Source organism: Salvelinus alpinus, chromosome 21, assembly GCF_045679555.1.
Source record: "Salvelinus alpinus chromosome 21, SLU_Salpinus.1, whole genome shotgun sequence".
In the NCBI taxonomy this organism is placed as follows: Eukaryota; Metazoa; Chordata; class Actinopteri; order Salmoniformes; family Salmonidae; genus Salvelinus; species Salvelinus alpinus.
This window is the reverse complement of record NC_092106.1, coordinates 17,908,412-17,916,840: the sequence shown is the minus strand read 5'-3', so window position 1 is coordinate 17,916,840 and position 8,429 is coordinate 17,908,412. Positions and strand designations below refer to the sequence as shown.

Sequence of the window (8,429 nt, the reverse complement as noted above, 5' to 3'; positions counted from 1 at the left end):
AAACCACCCAGATACATGAAAGATACAGTCGTCCTTCTGAACTGAGCTGCAGGAACGGAAGGAAACTGCTTAGAGATGTCACCATGAGGCCATTTGGGATTTAACAAAAGCTAGAGTTCAATGGCTGTGATGGGAGAAAATTGACAATGGATCAACAACATTATAGTTACTCCACAATAATGACTTAAATGACAGAGTGAAAAGAAGAATACAATTATACAGAACAAAAAAAATCCAAAACATGCGTCGTGTATATGTGACAATGCACAAAAGTTATATTGCAAGAAACCAAGGCAAAGGAATATACTTTTTTGGCCTATATGCAAAGCCTTATGTTAGAAGCAAATCCAAAATGGTCTCTTCGAAAAATTACTTGCACATCACAGGAACATTCCTATGAAAACGTTAGTAAATTACCTAATGACTCTTAAGGGAACATTCTCTAAAGTTATGGGGACATTTGTTGTTAGCTGGGTAGCCATAACCCCCAACACCTTGACAGAGATTGAAGAATGTATATAAATATAGCACAATCCAGGTGTGCAAAGCTCTTAGAGACTAACCCAAGAAGCATCACAGCTGTAATGGCTGCCAAGAGTGTTTCTAACATGTATTAACATGTGAATTGAAATCCAAGGGGGTGAATACTTATGATACCTACAGTATAACCAATTATGTGTGCTATTACTGGGTCTATAGCCAATGGTGTGTCTGATTACTGATTCTATAACCAATGGTGTGTAAGATGAATGGTCTGCTCTTTGGTCTGTGCCATGATGATCTGTCTGTGAAGGGTGTTTGCAGCCAGTTGGTCAGATGGTGGTGAAACTAATGTCAAACATATGGCCCTCCTAGGTTCACACCATACAGTTAAAATGATGCAGACAATACGCTGTCTCCCTTACTTCCTCTCTCTGTCTCTCAACACAGAATGTAAGAGGAAAATTGTGGATTTTGTACATTGAAATTTTGACTGACTTTGACATTTACAGAGGTGAACGTTTAGAGGATCTGATTGGCCTGTAAACACAATGCCACATAACAGACCCTTTTATCCAAGACAGTTTACATTACAATGAGAGCATACATTTTTAGTACATGTGTGATCCCTGTATAAGTGTTTTCCCTGTGTTGCTGCTAACTCTGAGCCTTCTCAGTGTTGATGCATTTTAACAACAGTCCTCCCCCCCCCATGGAGACATCACTTGAACATCCATGTATGGGTCCCAAATGGTGCATTATTCCCTCCCTATATAATGTACTACTGTCATCCAGGGACCTGGTCAAAAGTAGTACACTAAATAGGGAAAAGGGTGTCATTTGGGACAAACGCAGTATGACCTGTAGAACAGAGGGACACAGTGCCCCCTACTGGACATGACTGGATGAAGCGTTCTGACAACATTATCCCAACATAAAACTTCAAAGTCATTTCCCGCCTGTTCCTGCTGCTAATATAATCTTTAGCTGCTGCTAATATAATGATCAGCTATACAGAGCTCATGAGACCTGTCGTGAAAATTATGTCTGTGTGTCTGTCTGTCTGTCCTTCAACGTTCTTGAAAACTGGGCTGGGTTCCCCAAAAGCATCATATCACTAAGATCATCTTTCGTCCATTTAGTTTCAATGAAATTAAGATGTTCTTAGTGCTAAAATGCTAAAATGAGTCCAAATATATTTATCTCCATTTGGCTGAAGTATGTACAACCCATTACACTGACTATCAAAATGTCATAATGGGATTTAAGATTTGAGATGAGGTTTGAGGAAAAAGAGCTTGGCTTGAAAGTCTGACGGTGATCTGATTGTCAGGTTAACAGGGTATGTCTGCTCTCTGAGTAGGGTTATAATAGAGATGAATGGCCATAGGTCAGCCTGATCTGATAAACGCAGTCTGCTGGTTTACTGCTAACTGATGTGCCGTAGACATATAGCAAGTAGCCTCCTGCTGCCAGCTAGAAGTGTAGGCTAATCAGGTTAGCTGTGGCCATAGAGTAGACTGTGGCTGAGATGGTCTATAATGTGTGTATTCCAAATGGCACCCTATTCCCTATGTACTGTAGTGCCCTACTTTTGATCGTGGCCCATATGGCTCTGGTCAAAAGTAGTACACTATGTAGAGACTACGGTGCCGTTTAGGACGCAGCCCGGGTTTTGGCTATGGTGGTGAGGAACTGTAGGCTGTGGCTACAGGAGAGGTAGAGGATGCTTGTGGTTGCCATGGTCTATAATGTTGTAACAGGTATTTGGATGTGGTTGATGAATTGATCAGGCTGGAAGAGGCTGACGACATTCTGGTCAGAAATAGCCTTGGACGCCTTTCAACGAGACGAGATTTGGAAAGATTATTTAGTCAGACTAGATTAGAAACATCCCTCTGACAACATCATTGATTTATGGACAACAGCCATGTGTATCCCATCCCAGACACAGTGCTAACCAGGTCAGACTCTGGGGATGATGTTGGGTAGTTGTAGTGGAGATTTATTTTCCATCTGCCTGATATAAAAGTCAATAGATCAGTGAAATGGTTCCACCTGCTGGACTTTAGGTGTCACTACAACCCCAACTAGCCACTGCCTAGTCTAGGACTACTGCTCCTCTCCATTAGCCAGGTCAAGCAGACTGATCGCTGCGCTCACGTTTTGTTTCGAGTGCAACAGAATGTGAGCTATTGATAGATCAAGCTGGTTTCCTTAAGCCTACCTTTCCTGACTCAGTTTAAGGGAAGGAGAGCAGGTCCTGTGGACTGAGCATATGTGAGCAGAGTAGACTAGGCCTACATAGAAAGCTGATCTCAATTTGCTCCCTACCCTTCACCTTGGCCTCCCTAACCCTTTGATGTTTGTCGTTTTGAAGGGTCTGGAATCCAGATAGCTATAAGAAGAGGGTTAGTGTCTAGTTGCCTCTGTATGTTCTAGCCTACATGTTGACATCAGTAACACCATATACATTCATCCACAAAACAGAAATACAACATTATTTGATATCACTGACCGGATAACGTAACTACTACAACATGTACACACGGTTCTTGGTTTCAATGGCTCATTGTGTAAGTATATCAGTCTAATCTCAAATGGCAATGAAGTAGGTACAGTATCAAGGTGAGTTTTACAATCAAATAGGAAATTACCAACAACCTAAACCTACTAGTTAAAAGGGAACTGTGTAAACTACTCACCTGTGAACACCATGTAAACTAGTGTTCTGTACTGTAATTGACTATTCTAACAGTAGTTTTTGGTTGAAGGTGCAGAATGCTGTGTATGGAAGATTGACAGGGGTGTCCTGTACAGGAGCAATGCCAGTGGAACTTGGGGACACAGTGGAATTTAGCTCCAAAAAGGTTGAGCGAGATCTGTTGAGTTCTCTAACAGCCCCCCGTCCGCTTCTCCATCTCTACCTCCAACCCCTGCATACCACTCCCACAATGCACTTAAGAGTTTGGAAGGGGGCAATGTTCCAGTAGGAGCCTTCTGCACAAGTGCAAAGCTAAACCAAACAGTCATCACACAGCTACAGCAGCCTCATAGTGAACACGGCATCAACATGCAGTTTTATGACTTTTACAGTGAGGGAAAAAAGTATTTGATCCCCTGCTGATTTTGTACGTTTGCCCACTGACAAAGAAATGATCAGTCTATAATTTTAATGGTAGGTTTATTTGAACAGTGAGAGACAGAATATCAACAAAAAAATCCAGAAAAACGCATGTCAAAAATGTTATGAATTGATTTGCATTTTAATGAGGGAAATAAGTATTTGACCCCTCTGCAAAACATGACTTAGTACTTGGTGGCAAAACCCTTGTTGGCAATCACAGAGGTCAGACGTTTCTTGTAGTTGGCCACCAGGTTTGCACACATCTCAGGAGGGATTTTGTCCCACTCCTCTTTGCAGATCTTCTTCAAGTCATTAAGGTTTCGAGGCTGACGTTTGGCAACTCGAACCTTCAGCTCCCTCCACAGATTTTCTATGGGATTAAGGTCTGGAGACTGGCTAGGCCACTCCAGGACCTTAATGTGCTTCTTCTTGAGCCACTCCTTTGTTGCCTTGGCCGTGTGTTTTGGGTCATTGTCATGCTGGAATACCCATCCACGACCCATTTTCAATACCCTGGCTGAGGGAAGGAGGTTTTCACCCAAGATTTGACGGTACATGGCCCCGTCCATCGTCCCTTTGATGCGGTGAAGTTGTCCTGTCCCTTTAGCAGAAAAACACCCCCAAAGCATAATGTTTCCACCTCCATGTTTGACGGTGGGGATGGTTTCTTGGGGTCATAGGCAGCATTCCTCCTCCTCCAAACACGGCAAGTTGGGTTGATGCCAAAGAACTCCATTTTGGTCTCATCTGACCACAACACGTTCACCCAGTTGTCCTCTGAATCATTCAGATGTTCATTGGCAAACTTCAGACGGGCATGTATATGTGCTTTCTTGAGCAGGGGGACCTTGCGGGCGCTGCAGGATTTCAGTCCTTCACGGCATAGTGTGTTACCAATTGTTTTCTTGATGACTATGGTCCCAGCTGCCTTGAGATCATTGACAAGATCCTCCTGTGTAGTTCTGGGCTGATTCCTCACCGTTCTCATGATCATTGCAACTCCACGAGGTGAGATCTTGCATGGAGCCCTAGGCTGAGAGAGATTGACAGTTCTTTTGTGTTTCTTCCATTTGCGAATAATCACAGAAACTGTTGTCACCTTCTCACCAAGCTGCTTGGCGATGGTCTTGTAGCCCATTCCAGCCTTGTGTAGGTCTACAATCTTGTCCCTGACATCCTTGGAGAGCTCTTTGGTCTTGGCCATGGTGGAGAGTTTGGAATCTGATTGATTGATTGCTTCTGTGGACAGGTATCTTTTATACAGGTAAGAAACTGAGATTAGGAGCACTCCCTTTAAGAGTGTGCTCCTAATCTCCGTCCGTTACCTGTATGAAAGACACCTGGGAGCCAGAAATCTTTTTGATTGAGAAGGGGTCAAATACTTATTTCCCTCATTAAAATGCAAATCAATTTATAACATTTTTGACATGCATTTTTCTGGTACTTTTTGTTGTTATTCTGTCTCTCACTGTTCAAATAAACCTACCATTAAAATTATAGACTGATAATTTCTTTGTCAGTGGGCAAACGTACAAAATCAGCAGGGGATCAAATACTTTTTTCCCTCACTGTATGTTAAGCTGGAGGAGTGTAAATGTGCATGCTTGGAGATTTCACTAAAGCATAGAGTGCCTCCTATGCATGGTATGACACACTTAAACTTCAGATCACTGCTAGCTCAGCAAAGGTTCCTGTGCGCCCCTCAACAAATCCTGACCACTTTGTGCGGGAGCATCTCTTCCCCAGGTTCCATGGAAACTCAGCAACCACATATGGAAAGGAAAATGAGCAGGTGGCCAACACATGGATGGAGAGCTGTGGGTTTAGTCTGGAGAGCAGAGGCACAGCAGTGTGTCAAGGAGCCATGGCTTTCTGCAAGCCCAGATGGAGTGTTAAACTGTCAAAAACCTCTAGAAATCAAATGTCCTGTTCTGAGTAAGAAGTGTGAGTCTCTAGCAAACTCACTGATGTGAAGCTGGTGGATGGGATTCCTCAGCTGCAACCTAATGGAACCCGTGGGTACTACATGTAGGTGTAAACGGGCATGTTCTGCACAGGACTGGAAAGATGCAAACTGCTGTCTGGGCTCCATCCGAGCTGGTTGTTATTGATATGCCTTTTGATGTGAAGTTATGTGCTGATGTAATCACTAAACTAAAGGCATTGTATTTCCCACATATGCTGCCAAGGATAGTATATGAGTTCCAGATAGGCAGACTAACTCTGTGCTCCAAATATGTTAATCTATGTGGTATCTAGGCTCGGGGCATAATACTTTGCTTTTAAATAGTTCTTATATTTTGTGCCTTGTAAAGCTCTGTCAGCTCTACTGTATCTAAGCTTAACTGTTGGTTGTTTTTTTTGTTTTGCAGTTCTCTTCATATGCACATTGACCTGATTTATATTTGCATAATTCTTCTTGGTGTTTTTTATGTCTTGCCTTGTACAGCTCTCTTCATACATGCTTATCTAATGTCTAAGGATAACACCGTATGATTTATGAATATTTTAATCGTACCTTGTATAGCTCTTTTTGCATACGGCACTTCGTGAACTTATCTAAGCATACCGTAACTCATCTTGCACTTAGCAAATTACGGAGTTAATAAAAACATGAAATTCCACATTGACATTTTCTTTGATACTTACCATTTTGAAAATAAAGATGAGGAGGCATGTCTAAAGTATTCAAAAGTGTTTCCAGTTTGATTCTGGGTTTGGTTTTCAAGGGCACAAATTAAGAAAAATTGTGTCACTTGACAAACATTTGTCTTCCCTCTTGGTCTGTTAGTGACATTTGTGTTGAAGAAAATGTATTTGAAATAGATTTAAAAAGGCATTATAGCAGCACCTAGTGGATGCCTGTAATTATCAGGAACAGGCAAAGTTACAGTACATTTCAAATATAGGAACAAATAATTCAGATTAAACTAATATATATATATATATATACATACACACACACATAGTATCTCAGGTGGATGAAATTATAGTGTTTAAAGTTACATTTCAAATGTATGAACATTCTCACTGCTCATTCTGCATCCTCGTGGATGATCTCACTCTGCATGTTAACAAGTGCTGCACAGATTCTAAGGACTTTTCCCATCAGCCTGACACACAAAATGGACACAGTCTGGGAGAGGATTTGAACAGCTTGAGTCTAATAACTCTCTCAACATGTATATGCACATTAGCTATCCTTCTTGTGCTTGCGACATCCTCGTCAGACAGCTGTCCTCCTTTCTGGGTGAAGGCTGGTATGGCAAGGTTTACCTTACTCTCATACAGCAGATCTCAGATGGTGAAGCCCGTCAGCCATAACTTCATCGCCAGGCCTAAGGTATTCCAGGAAGCCAGAGTTTTGGGTGATGAACTTGTCACTGCATCTGCCTCTATATGCAGGAGAAATTAACATAATGAGTGTACATGTAGCAATGGCAACCAAATACTTGAGAGTATTGCTGGAATAATAGTGGCTGTATGACTCCCATCTGGAATCGAGATTGTGTGCTTTCTGAACAATGGTCTCAGAGCTGTGGATGATGCAAGTGGTGTTGGATAACTTCTCTTTGAAGCACTGAGGCAGCGTCTTCTGGATTGTCTAACCTTGGCTGCCATGGAATGTAGATCCTCATGAGCTCCTCCATTGTGTCAATCCAGTAGGAAAGGACTCTGCTCACTACTCCCTGGGACACAGCAAAGTGTTCAGCAAGATCACTGTGGAGTCGATTCAGCTTCATCAAGGTTATCAGTATTTGATCAGTGATATGCATTTTTAAGTTAGCCGTGTAGAATTTCTGCAGAAATGCTACATGGTCAAAGAAAACACTAAGAGGAAGGCCAGTATCCAACACTGAGCTAGTGTCATTCTTCAGGATGGTGTGGGTCAATGACTCTGCACCACCACATTGGGTTTGTTTGTGGCAGGTGGGCTTGTTGACTGGTTCTCTTGACACGTAGCTGTGATCAGTCAGTGCTGGAACATTCCCATTGAGTATAAGAGAGACCACAAGTTTAACAAAATAAAATCCACAGACAGCCTACTGGTTATGGTTAGGTTAAAAGAAAGAAAACAATTTGAACGTTTAATAATTTAGCTAGCTAGACATTTCATGAGCATCACCAGTGGAATGCCAGCAATGATGGGGATAATTATTGCATTGGTGAGACATTGTTAGTTATCCAACAACTTCTGTCTGACAATGTAGGGGATGAGCTAATTAGCTAGCAACAACATCAGATGGGCTGCCCCCAAGCTAAGTAAGTAAACTAGGCAACAGTTAGCTAGCTACAGTATGTTAGGACTTAGGAATGGCTAACTACGTACTAGTAACATAGTTAGCTAAGCTAGCTAACGTCTGCCTGATTCAGGATACCTTATCTGTGACGATAACTAGCGAGTAACGTTAGCAGCTAGCTAACAGCTACCGTTACCTGTATGTGTTGATGTACTGATGAGATGTCACCTTCTGATCTGTACTGGAGCATCATAGCCCAGCCACTTCTCAGTGAAAGGATGCTCTTCAGTCGGCATCTTGTCCACGAAGTGATAGGAACACATATAGGGTCGGTTTGGAGGTTTAATTTTTCTTTTTATTTATGTTTGGAGGTTTCTTCAAGTTCAAAGCTCTGAGCCAAATCCGAAGAGACTCCTCGCCCTTAGGAGGCGGGTGCAAATCAAAAGGCGCCTCACAACTGCACTACCCTCTCAAAAAAGTTAGGCGGTCAAAACACTCCTGTTCCATGAACAGCTTCCGTTTCTGCCAGTTATTGTGGCATCCCCTTACCGATCATAAAATGCCTGTTTTTCGTGAGTCCA

General features: G+C 42.3%; 1 long non-coding RNA gene across 1 annotated transcript; it reads right to left on the bottom strand.

The window, feature by feature from the left end:
- Window positions 1–6,100: 6,100 nt before the first annotated feature.
- On the bottom strand, window positions 6,101–8,390 carry LOC139547950 (uncharacterized). The gene is made up of 3 exons (XR_011669613.1): window positions 8,045–8,390; window positions 7,217–7,586; window positions 6,101–7,002 (listed from the first exon to the last, which is right to left on the bottom strand). It is a non-coding gene; the product is annotated as an uncharacterized lncRNA (long non-coding RNA).
- Window positions 8,391–8,429: the final 39 nt, after the last annotated feature.